At 39.5% G+C, this 27,537-nt stretch overlaps 1 long non-coding RNA gene across 1 annotated transcript in view; it reads right to left on the reverse strand.

Annotated features, from left to right (window-relative positions):
* The window catches only part of LOC141493687 (uncharacterized), a 67,441-nt gene that overhangs the window by 24,709 nt on the left and 15,195 nt on the right, over window positions 1–27,537 (reverse strand). The window lies entirely within an intron of this gene.

The raw sequence follows: 27,537 nt of genomic DNA on the forward strand, positions 1-27,537 counted from the left end.
TTAGTCTAGTTTGCTAATGCATTTAGGATTCAAAAGCCAATCCATCCCTCCACCCCACCCCTGAAGGTCCATTCCTCTATAATAGAATCTTTTTTTTTCTAATTGCCTCATATCTTCTTTTCCACTTTGCCTCTGTGCATACCCTCTCCTTTTGGAAAGTGCACAAAAAAATTCACCAAATTTCTTTCTGACAATTACCTTGGAATAGAAAAATAACTTTAAACTAAAGGTCTAGCTGTCTCCAAGTGTCTCCTGTTTCTAAAGGGAGGCTTATCATTTTCTAGCTTGTGGGAAAAAAAATAAATGAACATAAGATACAGACTTTTAAAAAAAGGTTTCTGTTTGTGTTATTGCGATTCAGCATGATACCCCTTCACATCACTGCCCCATTGAGCCTTTTGGCTCCACACACCAATTTTCTCTCTTGTGTATCAGCTTTAGGGCCTCATATTTTTGTACAAATTGCATCAAATAAGTCCTCCCCCTCCCCACTCTGCTTTTACTTTGAGAAATAAAAAAGAACAAAAGCCAGAAAACTGTGACTATAACCAGAAGGGATAAAGGATGGATGCTCTGTTTATGACTTAACATCACTGATTCCTGTGATGTACAGGGGAACAGATATCCTGCTAAGGCTGAGCCTATAATAGTTTGCAATCTGAGTTTTTCCATTGTCTTTCCCAATGTCTTCAACCACTCGAGTTCATAAGCAGTGAAGATAAGTGGTTAGAACAGTTGGTCTGGACTCCTGAGTTCTATTTCTGGCTCTGCTAATGACTTCTTGTATGACCTAGGGGCAGATTTATGCCTTAGTTTCCCCCTGTGTCAAGTAAAGCTAGGAATACCTGCCTAGCTCTCAGGAGTTATTATCCATAATGAGTCTGGCCAGGTCTTCCCAACACAGAGTGAAGTGGAGAATGGGCAATTATATGGCACATTTAGAAAGCTAAGGCAGACAATTCAGGACAAAACTAGGCAAGAAAGAATCATTCATCCTTCAAGTATTTACTGCTTGCCCACAGTGTCTATGGCACTATGCTAGGCAGCTGGGGGGATACAGAGGAATTTGGGAGGTTAATAAAGATGTTTTAGATACAGTTCCTGTTCTCAAGAAGTTTATAATTTAGACTAGTGGAATTTTTTTAATCTCATATTTAGAGCTAGTAAAGACCTTAAAAGCAGCTGGTAGTGCATTGGATAGAGTGCTAATCCTAGAGGCAGAAAAATGTGAATTCAATCTACCCTTAGACACTTTCTTAACCTCTATTTGCCTCAGTTTCTTCAACTGTAAAATGAGGATAATAATAGTAACTACCTTTCAGGTTTATAAAGATCAAATTGGATATTTTTAAAGCATATACAATAGGTGGTAGATAAATGTTTATTCTCTGGTCTTCTCCCTTGGGGATCATCTAGGACAATCCCTTCATTTTACAGATAAGGAAACTGAGACTCATGAAAATTAAGTGACTTATCTTAATCACACAACATATGCTGCACTGGGATTCAAAATGAAATGCTCCATCTCTGAATTCTCCTCTCTTCCCACTTTACTGCATAAAAAATGACTCTAATACAAAGTATCAATATCATAAAAAGGCGTGAACAAAATGCAAAGAGACTTCAAAGGAGAATCAGATTAATACAAAAGCACCTTTTATTTATTTGGTTTTTTTCTGAAACCTTACCAATGACTGGTTATGTGGTCCCCAACCCCTGGGTGCTTGCCAGCAATCTTAGCTGAGGGCTATGAAAATTGTGTTATTAAAACAAGGATTTTATTTTTCTCAAAACTACCACTCTATTTAGATCTTTAGAAAAGATGGAGATGCTATCTCCTTGTTTTCATTGTTGTTGTTTGTCCTTTCTTCTTGAACTGTGACATCAAGGAAGTGATGCCATGGCATGCAAGTTAATTGACTTAAGTGAGGGAAAGCCGTGTAAAGTGAGTTACATTTGGGTCCAGTAGCCAGATATAAATCAGGAGAACTGAAGATGCAATAGAAGATGTTGGCCTCTTAAGCTAGTGTCTTTCCCAGATCTCAGTTTGACTGAGACAAAGTCATTCAGTGATTAAGGTTAGGTAAGAAAAGAATCAGGCAGAGTGGTCTCTTTAACCTAGTCCAAAAGGGAAAAAGAACAATCTGGGTGGGGAAGGACCTCAGGATTTCTGGCTAAAACAGAAACAATTGCTATTTACAACCTTTCTGAGCCAATCAGGACCCAAGTCAAAATGAAGTTTGGTCCCGGAGACATATTGTTGGCCAGAAATAATGAAAAGTAAATCTCTCTACCTCAGCCAAATTGGTGGATCTTTGCTTTATGGAATGGCCATAATTCCTAAAGGCAATTAGAAGATGTCAGTAGGGAGCAGAGTCCTGAGTTAAACATCGGAAAGATTTGTGTTCAAATCCACCCTAAAATGTTTACTAACTGTGTGTCCCAGGCAAGTTACTTAACCTCTGCCTCAGTTTCCTCAATTGTAAAATGGGGACAATAATAGCAATTACCTAGCATTGTTATGGTGATCAAATGAGATAATATTTGCATAATGTCTGGCACATAATAGATGCTAAATAAATATTTCCTTTCTACATATAATAGGTGGACTTTTATAGCACTTTTCAGTTTACCAATTGTTGATGTACTGTATACAAGTTTACAAAAAAAACTGAAATTCAAGGAAATTAAAGTCATTTATTCATCTAAGGACAAATAGCTGGTACTTGTCAGTGGCATAATTCAAACCCAGATCTCCTGAGTCTATCCAAATCTAACATTCTTTCTTTAGTACCAGGCTATTATAAAAAGAAAAAAAAAATTATCCTCCTACTTCATAGATTTGTTTGGAAGACAAAGGATAAAAACTTTTTGGGGTGCTATTAGTCAATCAACAATTGTTTATTAGGTACTTGGAATATAAAGACAAACCTGAAATAAATTCTTGCACCCAAAAAAAACTTGTATGTATACATATAATCACATATAGAATGTATACCAAATATATACAAGATAACTTTGGGGCAGAGAATATGAGTAGCCCAAGGAATAAGGAAACACCTGTATAGAAGATGGCACATGAGCAGTTTTAAAGGAGTCAAGAAATCATAAGATACAAAGACAAGGGATGGAGCATGATTCGGAAGAAATGTCAAGAATCCAATTTTTGACTAGGTCCTTAGAGAATATAAATGGTAAAAATGTACAAAAATGCTGGAAAGGGTTGGATCCAAATGATGAAGGGTCTTAAATATCAAATAGAGAAGTTTATATTTGATCCTAGTCACAGTAGGAAGTCATTGGAGTTTATTGAGCAAAGGAGTGACATAGGTGGTATTTTAGGAAAATCACTTTGGCAGCTGTGTGGAGGATGAAAGGTAGAAGAAGACAAGGAGACCAATTATAATGTTCCTAGTGAGAGATGATGAAATCCTGAACTAGGGTTATGGCTGTATGACTAGAAAGGAACAAATTCAAGAGATCTTGGGGGCAATAAAAATAACAAAATTTGAGAACTTATTGGATATGAAAGGTAAGGAAGATTAAGGTATCCCAAATAATAGCAAGGTTTATGGGCCTATGTAACTAGAAGGAGGCTGATTACATTTGACAAAAATAGAGAAGTTTGAAAGATGGATTATCTTAGGGAAAGAAAAAAAAAGATGATTCTATTGAGACATGCTGAATTTGTCTCAGCCAGAGTTGTTTCTAGTACTTCCATTTAGAAATGTCCAACAAGCTTTCTAAACACATTAGTAGAGTTCAAGGAAGAGATAAGGGTTCTCTATACAATATATTCAAAGTATTAATATTATACCTCATCTTGCTAAATGATCTTAAGAAATATAGACCTGGAATTCAGAAATATCTACAATTTTGAGCTCATGGAATTGTTATTATTGTTGTTACTGATTATAATGTTGTTAGTCAGGAATCAGGGAACAAGCAATTCAAAGGGCAGCATGAATTCTTGGTGGATGAACAGATAGTTCAGTATATTACCAAGGATAACTTATATTCCAAGTGTCACAAAAGATACTATCAAAGACCGGTCTGTCAAGGAAACAAGATATGCTAGTAAAGAAATAAAAATGAGAGACAATGGATAAAGAGCTTAAGTGATCCAGTAGTACCTAAAGATATTTTTTAAAAACCAGAAGAAGGGGGCAGCTAGGTGGCGCAGTGGATAGAGTACTGATTCTGAAGTCAGGAGTATCTGAGTTCAAATCAGGCCTCAGATAATTAATAATTACCTAGCTGTGTGGCCTTGGGCAAACCACTTAACCCCATTGCCTTACAAAAAAACAAAATAAACAAAAAACAGAAGAAGGCCTCTATTCTGTCAGCTAGATCCTTCAGTGAAAAATTTATACAAATACACAGACAAGAATAGAACAGAATAAAAAAAATCAGGGAACTGAAATGACTGAAATTTATTTTTACTGAGTCCAGGCTCATTGTTCCATTCAAGCAGCTAAGTGTTGTTTCTCAAATTTATTTCACTTGGATAACAGCTCACATTTCAAACAGCAAGCATTTATTAGATGGTTATCATATACAAGGCATATTGCTAGGGCTAGAGATAAACAAAGTAGTACCTGACCTTTAGAAGCTTCCATTCTAATGGGTAAACAACATATATAAATCAGAGTAGATGAAAAGTAAATGTTAGAAGAGATTGTCCTACAACTAATGCTTGGTGGGAGACAAGGAAGGGTAAATGGAGCTTGTGCTGATTCATATATACATTTACATATTTGTATATGTATGTATGTATATATACATACATATACATACAAACATATGTGTATGTGCATTTTTGTTTAGACACTGGAGGGTCTTTAAAGACCCTCTATAAGCTTCCTCAGAGAATTGCTGTGGAAAAGAGAATATGTGAAGATCAAACTTTTCCAATTTGACAAGCTCTTCATTTTATAAATGAGGAAACTCAGAGAGAAGAAAAAAGTAACTTGTCCAAGCTCAATAGGATAATAAACAGAAGAACTGGGGTCTCGATCTCCAGATGCAACCTTTTCATATTGCCTTCCATGCTCTTTTGTTACCCTGGAAAAGTTCTGTGTACTTGAATAAATGTTATAGACACCAGCACCTGGTACATAATCTTGAGCTCTTATGCCCACCACATGAGAATAATTTAGGCATGCAATCTCATCCTATACATTTGTTGCTTAGGCCCTCCCTAACTTCAACATTGTACCGGATATATTCCAAAGGAAAAACAGCTACCCTTCCACCCCCGCCCTACCCTGACCTTGGCTAATGGGAAAACATCTTCAAAATAGCAAATTTCTTTAGTCTGTTAATGAATCACTTGGATGAGTCTTTCTGAGGCCAGACAATAGTTAAACATGTGCATTTCACCAAAAAACATGGGAACGGTCTCAGTTAAGTAAAAAGGCAGGAGTTACTGTTGACATAAATCAAGTTGGTTTTTCATGAGTTGTTAAAACAGGATGGAAAGTTCAGCCAGTCAGAGAACACGGCTGGTTCAACATTCCACACCTCATAAAATCAGCCTGGAGGTACCCAGGCTGAGAGCTGCTCAGCCCTCACAATGCCAGAGCCAATGTGGAAGGGAGAAAATGTAAAAAGCAAACAGCCAGGCTTTAAAAATGCAAATTCAACATGTTTGGGTTCAACTCTTTTAAAATATGACCCTCTATCCACTAGCCATTCCCTTCAGAAGGAAACTCTTAATTGAGTACTAAGGAGTACCAGGATCTGTTAGAATTACAAGTCTCCTCATCTAGTCTGATGATTAAAAAAAAGAAAGAAAGAAAATGCCTCTGGGAGTATGCCTAGAATAACTTTTTAGAGCCTGTACTCCAATAAAGAGTCCTTTGCTAAAACTTGGATCAGATGTTCATTTATTACTCCCACCTCTTAATCAATTAAAATATATCATAAAAGCACATTCTTCATAAAAGGCCAAACATAGGGGTTATTCTCCTCACTTCAGACACAGCACAAATCCTCCAAAATGAAAAGGAACTACACATATGTCCAGAAGGAGAGAAAATGTGCTTGCATCATGGGGTAGCTGTATGAAATATTATTACACTATCAGAATCAGACAGAAATTGATGGGTAAGAGGTGATGATTTCCCCATGCAAGAAGTCAGCTCTGAGTGGGAGAATGGGCCAGAAGTAAGAAGAGCATGCTTATACTTGTCTTGAGATATTAATAGCACTCAGCTATAAACTAAATCTTCAGGTCTTCTTATCAGAAAAGGATAGATGACAAGAGTCCTGGCATATTCTGCAACTTCCAGATTATTACTTTGGGCCTAGCAGAACCTGAGGGTGACCTCACCAATTTTCCACATTTCTTGGTGATCCTTGGCACTGGTGCAGTTACTGGCCCAGCCAGCTCCCATGCAAGGACAGACATTGATATAGTGCCATAGATATATGGTTCGCATTCCTACTCCCATGGCTAATAAATAATGGCCACATCTTCTAAAATCATGCAGTTGGGGAGAGGGGCAAGAGGGAGAAGACAGGAGATAGAGGAAGAGGGAGAGAAGGAAGGAGAGAGAGAAAGAGGGAGAGGGAGAGGGGGGGGGAGAGAGGGAGAGAGAGAGAGAGAGAGAGAGAGAGAGAGAGAGAGAGAGAGAGAGAGAGGAGGGGAGAGAGAAAGAGTAACTGGCAAAGATTGCTTTTACTAATCAGACTTGTCCTAAATGCATACTCCTTAGCTAGAACACTAAGCTCAAGAAAGAATTCTTTTGGATTGTGAATATATAAATTCCTTTTAAAACAAGGGGAGGATTTTTCCCCCCAGACAATTCTGATAAATCTTAAAACAGGATCATTCTGCCATGTTACTCACCTTTCTCCCTCAAATGGGAACAATCAATCAGTGAAAAAAGTGTTTATGGACTGACTACTCTGTGTCTGCTCCAATAGCCTCTGTGGGGATACAAGCAGGAGGAGAGTATTTCTTCCCTAGAGGAGTTTACGGTCTAGTTCAGGGGTTCTTCATCTAGGGACCATGAGTAAATTGTAGGAGAGAAGGCTCTGTGAACTTGAACAGGAAAAAAATTCAATGCTTATTTTCACTCACCTTTCATTTCCAATGTAATCCTAGGTAGTTTATTTTATGCATTTAAAAATATTCTGAGAAGGAGTACATTCATGGCCTTCAGCAGACTGACTACCCAAGAGGCCCGTGACCAAAAAGAAAAATGGCTAAGTTAAGAACACCTCATCTACTTGGAGGCAACTAGGCAATATATACTGGGACCAAGTGTTTAACTAGACAGAATCAGGAATCAATCAGCCATGGTGAAGACCCTGGGCTAGATGTTTCAGATACATGACAAAGAATCAACCCATCCCTATTCCCAAGAGTCTTAATACATTCTAATGAAGTAGCCAACTATAATATCAAACATCAAATTAATAAATGCAAATATCAAAAAAATATATAGGAGGGGGTTTGAGAGGGAGGGGGTGTGGAAGCAGTTGAGGGAGAGGTCAGGGAGGCAGGAAAAGTTTCTTCTAGGGAATAGTGCCTAAGCTTCCTCTTTTTTAAAGGAGAAGCAGAAGGTAGAGGAACAGCTTTCAGGCCTAGGGAACAGCCACAGAAAAGGCACAAAGATGAGAAATGGGTGTCATGATTGAGGAACAAAGTGAACACTGGACTATACAGTACAGGAGGGAAAGTTGCAACCTATGAATCTGGAAAAATACAGTGAGCCAGGCAAAAGTTAGAGGACGTTATGCTTTATCCTAGAGACACTTAAGGAAAATTGTTTTGTCAGGAGTTTGTAGGACAGACAACAGAGAGCTCTAAGACAGGAAGACCAATTGGTAGGCTATACCTCAGTTCAAATCATGCTTTATACACTGTCTAGTTCAGAGACTCAGCACAAGTCACTTAACCTCAGTTTCCTAAGTTATAAAACAGAGGTGATAGTAATAGAACCTACCTTACAGAGTTGTTATGAGTAAAAAATGAGACAACATATAAGGCACTTTGCAAACCTTAAGGGTTATATAAATGTTAGCTATTATAATTTTTATTTGAAGAGAGAAAATACATGAAGGAATTAGAGAACAAGACTAGCTAGAATATAATAAAATCCAAACTGTCTAATATATATATTATAAGGACAATAAAACTTCAGAGAAAAGAGAATTTAGTGTCCAAAAGGTTTCATGGAGTAGCTAGCACAGGAGCTGAGTCTTCCAGAGTAAGATTTAGATTAGCAGTGAAGAAGGAGGAAGACATTCTAAGGAAGAAATTTTTAGAAGGAGTAAAAGCATGAACAAGGTTTTGGAGTTGGGAATGAGCATCCTGGGTGGGCATTTCACTTTCCAAGACTGACCTGATTCCCTCAAAGATGAGAGGGGTTAGGTAGATTGATAACAGATCATATAAAGCAATGAGACCTAAGGAGTTTGGACAAGCCAGAAGGAACTTGGAGCCTTTGCAACTTTCTTAAACTAAGGAACAAACATAATTCTAGATTAGTTTTCTCAATTTCTCTTGGACTATCTATATACTTTCAACTATCTCCTAACCAATTTCTATCCTTATATGAAAGGAAAGAAGTTGGTCAATACGCTCTGGTCCCACATTGAAGATAAAATAAACAAATTGATTGATTAACGAATGACTAAATACATCAACTCCTTTCCAAAAATGGAGCCACAACCTGATAACAGGTATCAGAGAGTGTCCAAAATGCTAGGAATCCTTTTAATGTCAGAATGGTTGGTCATAGTGGGCGGGGAGGGGGGTGGAAGGAAGAGAAAGAGGAAGAACCAGATATCAGTCCCCTTTTCATTTTCTGATGTAAAGGGTTGTGGGGGAAGGGGGCAGTGGTTATCCTGATATAAAGATGAACTAAGAGAAGTTGACCACTAGATCAGGACAATAAGAACTGAGAAAGAAAGGAAAATGCTGGCCACTCTTTTCCACTCCACCCCAACTGCTAGCTTGGCATCCTGTCCAAATCATTGTCTAAATTCAGTGTGATGCTGAAGATCTGTCCTTATGTCAGCTTCTCATACATCTTTTCATCAGAGAAGAGAATGAAAAGTGACCAATTGAGTTTTAAAGAGGTTGGGTTTTATTTTCATTTGTTTTTAAGTAGAACTGCAATGGGGGATGCATTTCTCTGACTTTAGAAGTAAAATCTCCATGTTTGGTAGAGGGAGATGGGAGAATTAATTCATTAGGAGTTAGGCCCTTGAGATCAAAAGCAGTCTCATTAAGTCCTGTCTCGATGGTCCTTGCTATATGTGCTGGACACTATTTTAGGAGAATTTCTTTTTCATTTCACCTACAAGAAAACTCTGTATCTGGTAGATAATGTCCTCTGGGCAACTGGATTTTAGTGAACATCAAATGGTCATTATTTGAGTCCTACAAGAGATTGTCTGAGAGACTTTCAAGCTGAATTGGTTTGGGGAAAAGAAAAAAAAACAACATTTTAATCACTGAGATTCCTTTTTCAGAGGATTAAGTTAATTCCTCTTTTCTGCTTTTGGGAGTCAAGATCAAATCAAGACCTTAAAAAAAAAGTCAATAGATGATAAAACAAGATGAGAGCAAAACTGTTGCATCGATTTTGCTCTATGGAAAATTGCTTGAATGCTACAGTCCTGTTTGGAAGCAATTTAAATTCAGTGAAATCCAAACTAATTCAACAAACATTTATTAATGCCTACTACTGCTATTATTAGCATTTATATAAATAAATATGAGATTCACAAAGGGTCATGTGTGTATTTACATGTGTATATTTTCATTTTTCTCACAAAAATCCTGTGGGTAGGTGCTATTATTAGCTGAGAGGGGTTAAGTGACTTGCCCAGGGTCACACAACTAGCTAAATAACTGAGTCAGGATTCAAATTCAGGCCTTCCTGACTAAATCTTACACCCTATCCACTGAAACACCTACCAACTATATTGAAAGGCTGGGATTATCCAAAAACAAAAGAGAAAAGCATCCCTGCCCTTAAGGAGTTTCTATTCTACAAACAGTAATAAAGTAACTGGTATCTGCAGTACATCAAAGCTAAAGAATTCAAAGTCCCTATTTTCAAAGTACTCATGGTCACTGGATCCAATGAAATGCTCACAAGTCCATATTGTGTGGCCAATCTTTTCTTTAGAGAGATGTCTACTAGTCCATTTTGCATTTGCCCTCCAGTCCCTCCCTTTTCAGTGTTTAATGTGTTTCCTTCATTTTTGAAGACCCTAACAATCAGGGAAAAGATACCAGAAGAAGCAAGTGAATTGGATTTGAGTGGGGGCAGGGGGGTGCTGTGTTAAGTCACCAACCTGACTTTCTCCTCCAGAGCCACCTGGGTCTAGTGGCCAGTTATGATTCAGGATGTCTGGAGATAACCATGGATGCGAGTCAGTCAGGATTAAGTGTCTTGCCCATGGTCATACAGCTAGTAAGAATCAAATGTCTAAGGCTGGATTCCAACTCCCATCCTCCTGACTCCAAGCCCAGTACTCTGTCCACTGTGCCACCTAACTGCTTATTCAACAGGTATGTATTAAGTACCTACTAGGTAATAGGAGGAGTTAGCTGGTACAGTGGATAGTACTGTGTCTCTGGGGTCTGGAAGACCTGAGTTCAAATCTGTCCTCTGACACTTAGTAGCTCCTGTGACTCATGGTCAGTCACTTAATCCAATTTGTCTCAATTTCCTCATTTGTAAAATTATCTAGAGAAGGAAATGTCGAACTCATCTGGTATTTCTTATTTTTTTTGCAAGGCAATGGAATTAAGTGACTTGTCCAAGGTACACAGATGGGTAATTATTTAAGTGTCTGGGGTCTGATTTGAATTCATATCCTCCTAACTCCAGGGCCAGTGCTCTATCCACTGCACCACCTAGCTGCCCCAATCTAATATCTCTACCAAGACAACCTCAAATGGGATCATGAAGAGTCAGACATGATTAATTGTCTAAATAACAATTAAGCATTGGAATACAAAGGATTGTGCCAAAATAATACATGTGCAGTGGGGGACTAGTTGAAGGACTGTACAATCTGCTATGCCTGGTGAATTCATGTGAATGCTTGTAGAGACTGCTTCTGAGCATCCATAATGAAGGGTCCTCCTCTCAATTCTCTCTCTCTCTCTCTCTCTCTCTCTCTCTCTCTCACACACACACACACACACACACACACACACACACACATACACACAAAGATTTTTTAAATTATCCTTTTGTAAAAGCTAATTGTTGTTCATTTCTTATCCAAAATATTGAAAAGAAATCAATTGGTTAAATTAATAGAAAAGTTCCAATCATTGATACTGATGATACCAAGATGATAATTAAATGGCAGTGATTGATTGAGGGGAAGAAGGGGATTATTATGGAGAATGATGGCTGGATGGAGACCCAAACCAATAAATTAGAAAAACACTCCTCAAAGAGCAGCTAGGTGTTGCAGTGGATAGAGCACCAGCCCTGGAGTCAGGAGTACCTGAGTTCAAATCAGACTTAGACACTTAATAATTACCTAGCTGTGTGATCCTGGGCAAGTCACTTAACCCCATTGCTTTACAAAAAAAAAAAAAGGAAGACTCCTCAGCCTCTCAAACTACTCTGAAAGGAGATGTAGAAATAGTCTTGTACCCTATCAGTCAATGGAATTGGGGTATTAGACAATGAGCTAAGAGCCTGTCTACACAAGAATAAGTAAATACCACATATAGACCCGCAGATGTAGGTCTACAAACTTACAAATTATGAGTCTAACCTTTTCATTTTACAGGTGAAGAGACTAAGGCACTGAAAAATTAAGTGAAATGTCCAGGGTCACACAGTTAATAAGAGTCTGAGTCAGGATTTAAAGATCAGCTTCCTCACCTCAAGGCCAGGACTTAATCAACTTCAACAAACTTCACAAAATGCAGGTTTGAGTATTCTCTGGAATCACAACCCCAAATTCATGATAATTCATCTTCTCCTCAGGGTTTAAGGGATAGCTAGAAGCCTTGGTGATGTTTCTTATTCTCTTGTCTTCGAACTGAGTCCCCCTTTCTAGGAATATATCCCTCACTGATAGACACTAGTGACTGTATCCTAATACCACAACCAATTAGCATCACTTAAAATTTACTTAGAGATATTTTCTTTGAAGATACAGCAGTAAAAGAAGTGTTAAACATTTCCCTCCAACACCTTGGTTTCTAAGGGAGAGTTCACTCACACTTTTAAGATTTCTACATAGCATTTATCACACCAAGATCATGTTCAATGTTTCTGGATGAGTCCTCATCTTAGCTAACACTGGACTGAGTTTTAAAGGTTGCTCTTTGTTCTAATTTGGCTCAGCTGTAAAAACCCAGTGGGGATTGCACTCTAGGATGCCTAGGCTTCTGGGTTGCTGCACAACTCTCTTTTGACCTTTTGAAACTTAAAAAGTAATAACCTTAAAATTAATCACATTCACCTAAAGCAAAAGAACAACTACTGAGGCAGGTGAAGAAGCAAGGGCCAGAAGCAGCTAGGTGGTGCAGTAGATAACGCACGGGCCGGGAGTCAGAAGGACCAGAGTTCAGATACAGACTCAGACACTTGATAATTGTCCAGCTGTGTGCCCTTGGGCAATTCACTTAGCCCCACTGCCTTAAATAAAATTTATAAAAAAAAAAAAAGAAGCAAGGCCCATAGTCTCAGGATCCTGTGTAAGAATAGATGAGAGACGATTCAAAGCTTCTCTCCATTGTCTTTCACTGAACACTATCAGGCAGGAAGATGTCCACTGAAAAGGAGCCAAACCAAAAAAAAAAGAGAAATAGAGGCAGAGAAACAGAGACTAAAACAGAGAGACTCAGAGACACACAGAGGCAGATGTAGAGAGGGATCCCACCAATGGAGGAGGGCAAAGGTTGATTACTATCCTTTCAAGTTTCACTACAATCAATCAAAAAGCCAACCCTCTCAGATATGGACATACAGTACAAATCAAGGTTTATTTTTGTTTTGTTGATTGTCTCGATGTTAGAAAGTGATGGAGAAAATGTTAATATTGCAGATTCAAATTTTAAAATGTGTCATTTGTACTTATTTTTCTTTTAAATAGCATTTTATTTTTCCAATTCCATGTAAAGACCATTTGTACTTTTTTTTTTAAGAGAGAGAGCTGGTAGTACATCCTGAGAGTATAACATCTAAGGAGAGGTTAGGAAAGACCTCATGAAGGCAGTGATGCTTAAATTGTGTCTTGGAAACTAAATTGACATAGAAATGAAGGCATTGGGAAGAGTCCAAATATTCAACAGTAAAGAGCCTGAAGATGTTTAAATGATCCAATCTAGTTTATACTTTACACGTTTTTTCAAAGTCCAGCAAACTCTTTAGGTTGTTGTTAAAGAGTAGCCCATTCTCTAGTCTATGAGGAGAGGTCATTGTAAATATTCAAATTCAATCCATTGTAAAAATTCAAATACAATCTATTGTAAAAATTCAAATTCAATATATTCAATGAATATAGCACCATATGAGTAAATCTAATGAAAATCAAACTGGAGACCTAAATTGAAAAGCAGATAGAAAGACTTCAATGAATTTGTTGCATCCCAAGCCTCCTTTCCCTTTGTTTCCCATTTGCTTTCCCAGGGAATCAATGTGGAAATGCATTTTTCTGCAGGAAAGCAGCTTGTGTGGCTTCCCTCCTCCCCAGGGTGACTGGGAGAAAGGGGCCTGGCGAACCTCACCGCTCTCCAGTGCTACTGGGTGCTCGCTAACTGAGCTGGGGTCATTACTCTACATTTCCCTCCAACCTTTAAGATAACAAGATAAAATTAGTTAAAAGGATTATAGGACTCAGTTGTCAGCATTCCTCTCCCCATCTGAAGGTTTGACAAAGACAGAAAGGGGACAAACGACTTCTCAGGTTCATGCAGCCTGTCAGTTACTTAATGAAGAATAACTCCCAGAGATAGCCAGCCTGCCAAGCCTCCGCAGGAAAGATGGCGGCCGGCTGGGGTTGCATGTTATTTCAAGAAAGATACTTTTCCAACTGGTCATTATGTATTTAGGGAGTTCGCTTGATGTGCATTTTTCCCACTTGGGAAACATCTTTGTTGGATTGGAAAAATTCTGCAGAGTACAGACTCTGTGCCAGTAAGCACAAGTGCAATTATTTAAAATAAAAATAATTCTAAAAAGCGAAAAAATAAAAAACAAGTGAGTATAAGAAAAAAAAAAAAAACACCTCCCTTAAACAGAATTGGGCACAAATCCGAGCCCTGCTAAGTGACCCTGAGCTTCTTACCCCAGGCTCTGGCACCTGGAAACCCCTCTCTTAGGAGTTGGAAAATGAATTCCAAAGAGGACTTATCTGATAAGATAAGCCAAGATCTATTAGCATTTCCAAACAGCCCTGCAAATGGTTAATTAGAATCAGAAAGGAAGGTTCTGGCCCCTTAACAAGCAAATAAGTGATTGAGCGGAGGCCTCCTCTGGTGCTCTCTGCATCTCTGCAAAATGGGGCACCCTAGGGACTGAACCATAAACCTGAGAATTTGTCATGGCCCTTTGACCCAGATTCATTGTTTATTCTTTTCCCACTCTAACTACAAACAAGTACTTAGCATACTTGGTTGGCACACAGTTGGTGTTTAATAAATGTGTATCGATCATTTAATGATCGGAACAAACCCAACCCAGATGGACAATAGAGAGTATTTCTGCCTAGCTCCCTACAAGATCAGGGGCTAATGCTTAATCATAGAATCTCAAGACTCTAAAAAAAAAGGAAATATTTTCCTAGCTTTGCCAGAGATAAGAAAGGAGAGGCATGATTTGGATTCCCCCCCTTTTTAAAAGTCCTACTTAAAATGCAACTTTTCCAAGAACACATAATTTTCTCAAGCCAAAGGTCAGTGCTAATATAGGAATAAGGAATAAGAATTTATTAAGCACATACTATGTATCAAATACTGGGTTAAATGTTGTTTAGATATCTCAGTTTATACAATGGAGAGATTACTAGATGAGGTGTCAAAATTGGAGGCCACTTCCTTATTTAGCTCTTTGTGAGCTTAGGTAAATTACATGACTTTTCCCAGACCTCAGATTCCCTGCCCATAAAGGTAGAATAAAAACAGCTAATACTTTGATAATGCATTTAAGATTTGCAAGGGGCTTTACATGTTGTGTCATGTGTTCTTCATAACAACCCTAGGAGGGAGATGCTATTTTTATCCCCATTTTACAGATGAGAAAATTAAAATTAAATGAATTGTCCAGAGTCATACAACTAATGTATCTGATGCTGAATTTGATTTCAGGTCTTCTGGACTCTAGGCTCAGCACCACCTAAATGCTTTGCAATGCTTTGAAAACTACATTTCTGGCAAAGGCATTATATTGTTATTCTTTTAAATGTTCTGGTATCAAAGCTTGTGGAGTTAAACCTCTGAAATCTCCAGTGGAATCATCCTTTTCCTCCTTCCCACCCCTCCCAATCCAGAGCAAAATAAACTAGAGTGAAGGGACTCCTTTAATTTAATAATGTTTGTGGATTTGAATTTCACATTCACACCCAACCAAACCTCAATCCCAAATTACTCACACCACTTAGGGCACCTGCTCTTTTATTCATATGCTGATAAATAGAGCCAGAGGTCATCATTACTAATAACGTACTCTAAAAATTTACTCTCCTCTCACAACAGACCAGGCAAATATTCTCCTTGTTCCTAAGAGATAGTCAATCTCACTCTACACTAAAATCATTCCAAATCTTTTCATTTCTTTTCAAGGCTCCCATAGTACTCCCTTCTCAAACTTTCAAATAAGCATTTTGTCACATGCTTCACATTTCAGTGAGCCCTCTCTAGTCCTCATCACACATCCCTCAAAATATCTTCCCCCATAACCTCCTCTTTCACTCTGATCTTAGATGAAAACATGGTCTTTTTCCCTGCTAATGTCCACTAACTCAACATGCCTTCTTTTTTCTTTTTTTTTTTTTTTAGGTTTTTGCAAGGCAAATGGGGTTAAGTGGCTTGCCCAAGGCCACACAGCTAGGTAATTATTAAGTGTCTGAGGCCAAATTTGAACTCAGGTACTCCTGACTCCAAGGTCGGTGCTTTATCCACTACCCCACCTGGCCTCAACATGCCTTCTTGATCCATCTCCTTCCATCTTCACCCAAAATGCCTCTTTTATCCTTCCCATTTTCTTTTATCTTTTATCTTCAATTGCTCCCTCTCTACTAACTTCTTTCCCTGTTGTCTACAAACAAGCTACTTATATCCTTTGACCCAACAATACCACAACTAAATCTATTTCCTAAAGAGAGTTTAAAAAAAAAATCCCTATATGTACAAAAATATTTTGGCAGCTCTTTTTATGATGGCAAAGAATTGGAAACTGGGGGGATGCTCATCACTTGGGGAATGGTTCAATAAGTTGTGATATGTGATCGTGATGGGATACTATTGTGCTGTAAGAAATGAGAGCGAGCAAGATGGCTTCAGAAAAACTTTAAAAGATTTATATGACCTGCTGCAAAGTGAACTGATCAAAAACCAGGAGAACACTGTACACAGTAATAGCAACCTTGTAAGATGATGAATTGTGATTGACTTAGCCATTTTCAGCAATACAATGATCCAGGACAAGTCCAAAGAATTTATGATGAAAAAAATGCCATCCAGCTCCAGAGAAAGAACTGATAGAGTCTGAATGGTTTGGGGGTTTTGTTTTGTTTTGTCTTTTGGTCTGTGTTTTCTTTCCCAAACTAGTTAATATTGGAAACTGTTTTGTGAGACTCTACATGTATAATCTTCCTCAAATTGCTTGCCTTCTCAAAGTGGGGGGGAGGAGGAAAGAAAGGGAAGAGGAGAATTTGGATCTCAAGTTAAAAAAAAAAGAATGTTAAAAATTGTTTAATATGTAATTGAGAGGGGGAAAAAAAGAATGTGAGGTCCTTGAGGACAGAGACAGGTTTTGCCTTACTTTGTAACCCCTGGTTTTACCATAGTGTCTGACAGAGAGTAGGTCCTGCTGTTTGTCCTTCATTCCTGAAGAAAACCAAGACATCAGGAAGAAGTTGCCAAGTAAGTGAATTAGATTTGAATGAGGGAGTACTGTGCTAAGTCACCACTCTCACTTTTTCCTCCAGAGTCATCTGAATCCAGTGGTCAGATATGAATCAGGAACACTAGAAATGGTCCAGTAGACAAAACAATAAGGGTTAGGTGACTTGTCCAAGGTCACACAGCTATCAAGTGTCTGAAGTCACATTTGAACTCAGGTCCTCTCTAGCCCTTAATAAACTCCTTTTAAAAAAAATATTTTTTTTATTTTCAGCCATACATACATGCATAATTTTAAGTTACAAAGTTTCCTTCCTCCTTCCCCTCAGTGGGGAACTGTCAGGTTAGCATTGTATATATATTTTGATAAACGTGTCCTTAATAAAACACTTGCTGACTGTTGCCTGACAATCACAGAAGAATAATATAATCACTCCAATCTACTCATAGTAAGAATCCATAGTCCTCTGTATACACAAAGGTGTCTATAAAAAGTAAAAAGGCAGGATAATCAAATCTCTGACTTTTGAAAATCTTTCCAATATATATAAAAAAAATGTAAAACCAGAGGATCGGAAAGGACACAGAAAAGGAAACACACAGTTCAGCTTCAACTCCCCTCCAGGTGAGCTTCCAGATACATTTTCCAGAATGAACTTCAAACTCTGGCTCTGTGAACCCTCAATCAGAACAAGATGGCGACTCCGGTCCTTAGAAGTGGCAATGGCCTCAGTGACAGGAACCAGAAAAGTTTAATTAATCAACAAGCTTTTATTAAGTGCCTGCCATTTGCCAGACACTCGAGTAAGACGAGTCCCTGCCCTCAAGGACCTCATATTTTAATGGGGGGAGGGGAAGAGAACTTGGTCTCACATGGGCAAAACAGATGCCAAATCGATTTTAGAGCTACAAGAGACTTCAGTGCTCACCCAATCCAGTCCCCTGATATGACAGATGGGGAAACTGAGATGCAGGGAGGAGAATCGGCTTCAGCTCAACAGCAATGGGAAGCGTTTAGTATTTACGCAGTGCTTTGAGGTTTGCGAACATTCTCTTCTCGAATCCTCCCGGCATCCCTGGATGGCAGCGGCTCTTCACCTCACGGACAGATGAGGCAACTGAGATTGAGGACAATTGAGTGGCTTGCTGCGTCTCACCCAGTGGGTGTCTGGGCAGGACTGAACTCCTCCTTCCTGACTCCGGGTCCAGGTTGTGGCCAAGTCCGGCCAACTAGGCGGCGCGGCGGAGAGCACTCTGGCCCGGGGAGGGCACGAATGCCCACCTCCCGAGGTGTTCTCAGCATCGGAGGCTGTGCAATATGAAAGGGGGCACTTTACAAGCCTGGAGACGCTCCAGAAACTCGAGTTACTCGCCGCCTTCCGTGGCGCAGCGCCAGCTAGACCCTGGATTCTGCCCAAGACTACAAAGGGGCAGGGGGAGAGCCCAGGCTCGGCCCCGGGCCCGGCCCCGGCCCCGGCCCCGGCCCCGGGCCCGCGCCGCTCTCCAGCCCCAGGGCCGGCTCCCAGGAGGAAGAGCCGCCTCGTCCCCTCCCCCACTTTCCCCGGTCGCCCCTTCCCACCCCCCACCCCCAGGGGCTGCCAGGGTCCTTCTGAATGAAAACAAAATGCAGTTTTTCACATTCTCCAACCGCAGGGAGAGCAGAAGGCGGAGATAATCACAATGAGCCAGAGGAAGTGTCTGAGGTAAGAGGCTCTTGTGGAGGCCGGGGGGAAATGGGGGGCCCAGGGGGAGGCAGGGGGAGGGGAAGGGGACGTTCAACTTAGCAGAAAAGACTCCTGGGAGCGCTCGGGGACCACCGGCCGGGGAGGGCGGGGGGAGGCCCCCGAGGCTGTGCAGGCCGAGGGGGAGGGGGCGGGTGGGGGAAGGGAGGCGCAGGGGCTTCTCCGAAGGGCCAGGCGGAGCCGGAGGCTCCCGGGGCCCCCAGCACCTCCCGAGCCCCACCTCCTGCTGGGTGGCGGGGGCTTGGCGCTCCCGACTTGGGGCGGGGATGGGAGGAGAAGGAAAAAGAGGAAGGAGGAGGAAGCGAGGAAAGAGAAGATGGAGGAGGAGGCGAGGAAAGAGAAGAAAGAGGAAGGAGGAGGCAAAGGAGGGAGGAGGAGAAGGGGGGACACAAAGGGGAGAAGGTGCAGGGGCGAAAGAAGAGGGAGGGAAAGGAAGAAGAGGAGGGAGGAGGAGGGAGGTGGAAAAGGAGCAAGAGAAGAAAAAGAAAAGGCTTAACCAGACTGTTTTGTCCCCCAAGCAAATTCAGGATGTCCAGCTCCACACACCCTGCGGCCGAAAGGAGCAGAAAAGGAGAGCGAATCATGAATGGCAGAAGCAGCAACATTGTAGAGAAAGGCTACAAATGTCACCCCCGGGAAAGAAAAGCCAGGCCCCTGGGAATCCTGGGTGCTCGGTTCCTGTTCAAACAGATCTAACTTATAACAGTTTATATGATAATAATTACCACCTTTTCCCACTTTTGCCCCTCCCCCAAAAGGAATTAAGGCACTTTGCTTGGATCTTTATTTCACAGGCAAAAGTGGCTTCAGCTAAGGTTCAAAAATATATATTGAACGAAGACTGCAATGAGCTCCAGAGTTCTGTGGGCATAAAATGTGATTTAATACAGCACAATTATTATAGAAAACAATTTAATTCATTGTACTGGGGTGCAAAACCCTAGGGAAGCCATTAACAATTTCTCTTTTCCAATTAACAAGGAAATGTTAATTATACTTTTTTGAAAAGAAATACAAAATAGCACACATTGTGAGTGGCTTTGTAAAGAGGGCAAAAATGTGTGATTTTGAAATACAACTAGTCCTAATCTGAAATGCAAATAGCACAACAGAGCTGGTAAGACACCTAGATCTTTCCCTTGAACCTATTACCTTGCAAGTTGAGGTATTTTATAAATACTTTGTATTTGCATAATGCCATTTTAATGTTTTTTCTAAGAATTTTTGCATTGAATATGGAGGATAATGATTTCTTTGATAAGGAAAGCTCCAAGATGAAACTCCTAGCTATGCAGGTCTGTGCAAACCTTTTTTGCAACCTGAAGTCTTTTAGAGAGCTCATCATCATAATGCTTCATGTTTGTATAATGCTATAAGTTTTGTAGCTTATTAGCTGTTCAGTAGTGTCTGCCTTTTTGCAACCCATTTGGAGTTTTCTTGGCAAAAAGCCTGGAGTAATTTGCCATTTCCTTCTCCAATTCATTTGACAGATTTGAAAACCGAGGGAAACAGACTTAAGTGACTTGCCCAGGGTCCCATATCAAGTAAATATCTGAAGCTGGATTTGAACTCAGAATGTTAAATCTTCCTGGTTCCCAACCCAATGTTTTAGCTATTGTGCCATCTAGTTGACCTTGTAAATTGTTTCACATTATCGAATTTGGGTCTTAAGAAACTGGAACTCAAAAATGTTCATTGACACAGCAAGAAGAGGCCAAACTGAATGAGTAGATGCTCTCATCCAACATTCTTTCTCCAGCTTCTAAGGCTGGGCCATAGCACGGTAGCCAAGGCACTGTGCCAAGCACTGGAGATACAAAGAATGTTTAAAAATAAAAAGTTTCTGCCCTTAAGGAGCTCACAGTTTAACAGTGGGGGTAGGGTAGGGTGGGGGAAGGGTGAGGGGAAGGAACAAGTAAACCCACTAAGTAACAAAGAATAAATTGGAAATGATAAATAGAAGGGAGGCAGAAGATGTTAATGGAATTAATAAAGGTTTCCCAGAGAAGTTGGAACTTTAGTTGGGTCTTGAAAGCAACCAGGGAAGCCGGGAGACAGAGAGTAGTAGAGAATTACCGACATGATGTCAACCAGGAGAAATGTTGAGTCAGGAGATGGAGGGGTTTTTTTGGAGGAAACAACAAAGGTCAGTGTCACTGAATCACAGTGAAAGTCAGGGGCTGTTAAAGGTATATGAAGATTGGTCGGCTAGGTGGCTCAGTGGATAGAGCACCGGCCTTGAAGTCAGGAGAACCTGGGTTCAAATCCGACCTCAGACACTTAGTAGTTACCTAGCCATGTGGCCTTGGGCAAGCCACTTAACCCCATTGCCTTGGAAAAAAATCTGAAAAAAAAAGGTATATGAAGACTGGAATTGTGGATGTGGGGAAACCAGATAATGAAGAGTTTTTGAATTCCAAACAGGATTTTCTATTTGGTTTTTGTTTCTATTGGTTATATATTTTAAATTTCATTAAATAGTTATTTATATATATAATATATTATTATTTATATGTTATAATACATATTTATATAATATATATTATACTGGAAGTGATAGGGAACTTCTGGAGTCCTTGAGTAGGGAGGGAAGGGGTGGAGGGAATAACATGGTCAGACTCACGGCACTTTGGGATGATCACTTTGACAGCTAAGTGGAAGATAGCCTGGAGTGAAGAAAGTTTCGTGGATTTTAGGACAATCTAAGAATGAGATGATAAGGGCCTGTGTCAGGGTGGTATCAGTGTCAAAAAAGAGAAGGTATATGGGTGAGAAACATGATGAAGGTAAAATCAAGAGGCCTTGGCAATATATTGGATATGGGAGAGAGAGTAGGGAGTCAATGGTGGGTTTTAAGCCTAGGTGACTATGAGGATTGTAATTCCCTTAAGAGGAATAGGCTGTGTGACCCTATGCAAGTCACTTAACCCCAGCTGCCTCATGGGAAAAAAATGATAGAGAAGTTAGGAAAAGGCAAGTATAGGATGGAGGTAGGGGAATAATGAGTTTAGTTTGGGATATGTTGAATTTAAAATGTCTACTTGATGTCTATTTAGTCATCTAGTGCCTTCCCAATAAAAATATATATGAATATGCTTGTATATATATATATATATATATATAATATATCTGTATATGTTGTATTTAATTATCTGTGTGCCACATTCAATTAAATATGGCATCTAGTAGGCACTTAAATCCTCATTGTTTGCTTTATGCCTTTCAAATGACATCTTAGCAGTCACATAGAGGATGTATTTGAAAAGGGGGAGAATGAATGCAGGGAGATTGATTAGGAGGCTGCTGTACCAATCCAAGGGAGAGGCAATGAGAGTCTAAACTAGGATTTTTGCCATTTCATTAGAGAAAAGATAACACATTCAAGAGATGCTGAAAAGATGGAATCAAAAAGACTTGGCAGCCACTTGGATAAGTGAGAGGAATTGTAAACCCAGATGGCTGGAATAATAGTGTCCCCCTTATCAGAAATAGGGAATGTAAGAGGTGAGTTTGAGTGAGAGGTAAGCTTAAAAGGATAATGAGTTCTGTTTTGGGTGTGCTGAATTTCAGAAGCCAGGCAGTTGGAGAAGAATTAGAGGTCAGTGGAGAGATAAATGCTGGAGATGTAGCTCTAAGCCATCTCTGCAGAGATGATAGAGTTTAATTTAAAGGAGCTAATAAGATCATCTTGGAAGGATAGAAAGGACATGGGAGGACAGGGTCCAGACTTGAGTCCAGGGGAACATTCAAGGTTGGGGGGATGGGATATGATAGGGGAGTGGGAGAAGATGTGTTTGAGGTCCCTTTAAAAGTGACTGAAAACGGAGCGGCTAGGTGGTGCTGTGGATAGAGCACCAGACCGGGAATCAGGAGTACCTGAGTTCAAATCCAGCCTCGATCAGTTAATAATTACCTATCTGTGTGGCCTTGGACAAGCTACTTAACCCCATTGCCTCGAAAAAAACTAAAAGAAAAGGGGGGGGGCCTGAAAAGGATCAGCCACCACAGATAGGAAGAGGAAGGGAGGAAAAAGAATCCAGATTGAGGATTTTTGATTTGATAAAAATGAGAAGCACTCTAGAAAATGATTGGGTCAAGAATGGAAATTGAGAAAATGACCATAAGATATAGCACTAAAGAGCAGAAATTATTGTCACCTTGTATAAAGTAGTCCCAATGGAGAAGGTAGAAATGAAGTCAGATAGCAAAGGCTTAAGAAATAGAATGAAAAGCAACTCTCATACAAAGTTTTTTTTCTAGTTTTGTTAATGAAAGTCATGGGAAAAATAGGATGATAGATTGAAGGGATGGTATGGTCAAGTAAGATTTCATTGTGTCTTGTTTTAAAGATGAGAAATCTGTCTGTATTTGAAGGCATCAGAGATGCTAGTCAATATAGCAAGTTTAGAAATTTGGATGAAAAGATGATAACTGAAGGAGTTTGCCAAAGAAAATAGGAGTAAGACTATAAAGCAGGAATAAAGAGATTGAAGAAGGAAACAAGCCTTTATTAAGTGACTACTGTGTACTGGTCCCTGTGGTAAGCACTTTACAAATATTAACTCATATGATGCAAAAACCCTAGGAAGAAGATGCTATTGTGATTTCCATTTTTCCAGTGGCAAAATGTGAGGGAGACAAAGGTTCAGAGACTAGCTAGTAATTGTCTGAGATCAGGTTTGAAACTTGTCTTCCTGACTTCAAGGCCAGTGCACTATAAAGAGTAATTAAATGGGGGGGGGGGGCTGCTAGGTGGCATAGTGAATAGAGCACCGGCCTTGGATTCAGGAGTACCTGAGTTCAAATCTGGCCTCAGACACTTAATAATTACCTAGGTGTGTGGCCTTGGGCAAGCCACTTTAACCCCATTGGCTTGCAAAAACCTAAAAAAACCCCATAAGAATAAGTAAACGGATTGTTGTTCCTTGGTAAAGGGAAAAGGCTACCTTCATCCTCCCAAACTAGAGCAAAGGGAGGACAGGATAGAGGTGGTTACGATGAAGTGGTGTTAAATGTGGAACTTAGGAGAAGAGAGCTCAGAATAGATGGTCTCAAATGTTTTCAATGAAGCCTGATGGCTTGAGATTGTCAGGAGTGGTTTGAGGTGTCAGAAGTGGCTTGAGAACAAGGGGGGGGGGGGGCGGGAAGAGATTTATGACAGTCAATCAAATAAAAGATTGGCATGTAGAAGTGAGGGCACAATTGAGTTTGAAATAAATAACCTAAATAGGTGTGATTTCCTCTAGCATCATTCAATGGCAAGAAAGCAGAATTGAAGTAGGCAAACAGTAGTAATCATCCATTCTACTAGGAAATAACTACAGTTTTGCTGTAATGGAATTCTGCAAAATGAAGGAGTTGAAGTACATGGTCTCTAAATTCCCTTTCAGTTAAATCCCATGAACTCTATTAAATATATGTAATGAATTGAGAACATCGCTCAAAATCACTATTCATCTCAATCAGAACTAAAAATAAAATAGGTCTCATAATTCCACATTTCTAACCTCACCTTTGCACAGGTGGTCATTGGTGTTGTTGTTTAGTCATGTCCAACTCTTGGTGATCCCACTGGGGTTTTCTTGGCAGAGATATTGAAATAGTTTTCCATTTCCTCTCCAGATCATTTTATAGAGAAGGAAACTGAGGCAAACAGTTAAGTGATTTGCCCAGAGTCACATAGCTAGTAAGTTTCTGAGACCAGAATTGAACTCAGTGTTCCTAGTTCCCAGCCCAATTTTCTACCCCACTGTACAAACCAACCTGCAGCTAATAATACAGATTTATAAAGTACTCTACCTCGGAATTCTTCACCTCCATAGAATACTTTCTAAGGAGATTCTTCTAACTTCAGTGTCTTCTGAGATTCCTTCTAATGTCAAAGCAAGGCAGCTAGATGGCACCACAATGCATAGAGTGATGAAGCTGGAGTCAGAAAGATTCATCTTCTTGAGTTCAAATGTGATCTCAGACACTGGCTGTGTGACCTAGGGCAAGTCACTTAACTTTGTCTCAATTTCTTTATAGAATGAGCTGGAGAAAGAAGCAGCAAACCACTCTAGTATCTTTTGCCAAGAAAACCCCAAATGGAATCTCTAACAACCAAATTACAATAGCAGATACCACCACTTAATCTTTCGGATAACCCTTAAAGTGAGTGATAATAGTCACTCTTTTTTTTTTAAGATTTTTCAAGGCAATGGGGTTAAGTGGCTTGCCCAAGGCCACACGGCCCGTGCTTTATCCACTGTGCCACCTAGCCGCCCCTGATAATAGTCAGTCTTATTTCTAATAATTATCTCATACTTTTCTTGTAAAACTGCCTGCAAGTTCCCTGAGGGTAAGGTTTGTCCTCATAGTCCTGCGCAGGGTCTGTTTTCATAATTGCCTTTCCATTCCCTGCAGGCAAATCTATGGTAAGACATTTAGCTACCTAGTTTAAATAGTTATTTGGAATTGAACAGTGAGGGGTTCTGTAGGGGAAAGTGAGAAGTTTGTGCTTACCTTCTCCAATCGCCTTCTACCTCCAAGCTTTTTTATGTATTCTGATGGTTTGCTCTAGTGAATGATTTAGGGAATTTGAGCCAGTTCCCTCTGATCGAGCTGATTCCTCTGATAGAAAATGGAGGGTTGTTAATTGGGGCGTTTGAATTTCAATTTCAATTGTTGGATAACAGGAGCAATAGAACTGGGAGTTTCTCAGTTCAACCCAACTACTGCCCAGGTCTCTATTGAGATCCTCCCAGTGAAATCAAATGATTTGTTGATTTACTACAAAGAGGTTGGCCCTCTTTGAGTATGATCTCTAATAATATAGTTGACAGAAATGGTAACTAATGTTTGTTGTAGTTCAAAAATGACTTAAACTAGGGACTTAAACCTGGAGTCTATGAACATTTTTAAAAAAATATTTTATTTCCTGTATTTCAGTGCAATTGGTTTCCTTCGTATCATGCATATACCATTTTGTGCACTTAAAAACATTCTTCAAAGAAGTCAATAGGTTTCACTAAGATATTACACAAAAACGGTTAAGAACCAGTGTACTGAAGAGTTTTTTTAACCAAGATATAAGGAACAAATTCAGTCATAAGACTATAACCTAATCCGATAGGAACAGTCAAAGGATGTAGTTCTCAAAGGAAGAAAAAAAATAATGCTCCAAATCACTAATAAAAATGCAAATTAAAGTTAATTTGGAATTATGATCCTGAAAAGCTAGATGGATGGATAGACAGAGTATTTATTAAGCTCTTACTTTGTGTCAGGCATTGTGTTATGTGCTGGAAATGAAATACAAGGAAAAAAGAAAGACAGCCCCTGGTCTCAAGGAGTTTACCTTCTAATGGAGAAAAGACAAAAAGGTAAGAAAGTAGTCCAGGAAAAAAAATTTTTTTTAAAAAGAAAAGAAAGTAGTCCAGAGAGACTGGAGGCTGCAAGAAGTAGAGGCAGCTTCAGCATGAGAAAGTCCCAGGGCAAAGATGGAAAAAAATGAGTCTGGGAAGTAAAAGCTAAAATATGTGGTCCATTTAGTAATACAAAAGGATGCTAAACTTCACATATTCTTTGACCCAGTCAATATTCTATCTCTCTATCTATCCATTCATCTATTTTGGAGGGTATCATAGTTCCAAATTGCTTTATTTTGCATTTTTATTAGTGATTTGGAGCATTAATTTTTTTTCTTCCTGTGAAAAGTCCATCCTTTGATTATCATTTGGGGTATAAAGCTCATATTCTTATACGATTGAATCTTGGAAATGAAGCTTTTATAGTTTTTTTTTTTTTTTGCAAGGCAAATGGGATCAAGTGGCTTGCCCAAGGCCACACAGCTAGGTAATCATCAAGTTTCTGAGGTCGGATTTGAACTCAGGTACTCCTGACTCCAGGGCTGGTGCTCTATTCACTGCGCCACCTAGCTGCCCCATGAAATGAAACTTTTATTAAAGTCCACTCTTATTCCCCTAAAAAGATCAGAGTGGAAAAGGTCCTTATATGAATGAATGGGGGGGGGGCGCATTATTATTTTCTACGTGCAAAGCATTACCCTGAACATAGGCATACAAATAGAAGAATAAGATAGTCCCTGCCCCCAGTGAGTTCAAATTCTAAAGGGGGAGATAACACATACAAAGGAAGAGTTTCAGCTGCATATCAAAAGGAAAGACTCCTTGGTGCTTAGAATGTAGAAGGAAAGATGGTAATGATTCTCCCATTGATAAAAATCCTATCACTTTCTAGGTTTGAACCATTTGTCAATGCCAAAGATCTTGGTGACAAGAAATTTCTTATATATGAACTAAAATAGTTTTGAAGCTCTTTTTGTTATAGTAAAGAAATGAAAACTAAGGGTATTCCCATCAATGAGAATGACTGAACAAATTAAGATATTAATATAATGGAATACGATTGTATTGTATTGTAAGGAATGATAAATGAGACAATTTCAGAGAAACCTTCGAAGACTTGTATGAATTAATACAGAGTAAAGTGAGCAGAACCAGGAAAACAATCTATTTTATGTTGTCTATAATGGCATAAAAATACACAATTTAAAAGACTCAAGAATGCCACTCAATGTACTTATCAACCCTGATTACAGAAAACTGAAGAATGCTTCCTACCTCCCAATATGCTAAATGTGACACACATCTTTGGACACATACAATATGGGAATTTGTTTTCCTTAACTATGTATATTTGTTACAATGATTTTGGTTTTTTCTTCTTTTT

The sequence above is a fragment of the Macrotis lagotis genome, chromosome 7 (genome assembly GCF_037893015.1).
Source record: "Macrotis lagotis isolate mMagLag1 chromosome 7, bilby.v1.9.chrom.fasta, whole genome shotgun sequence".
NCBI lineage: Eukaryota > Metazoa > Chordata > Mammalia > Peramelemorphia > Peramelidae > Macrotis > Macrotis lagotis.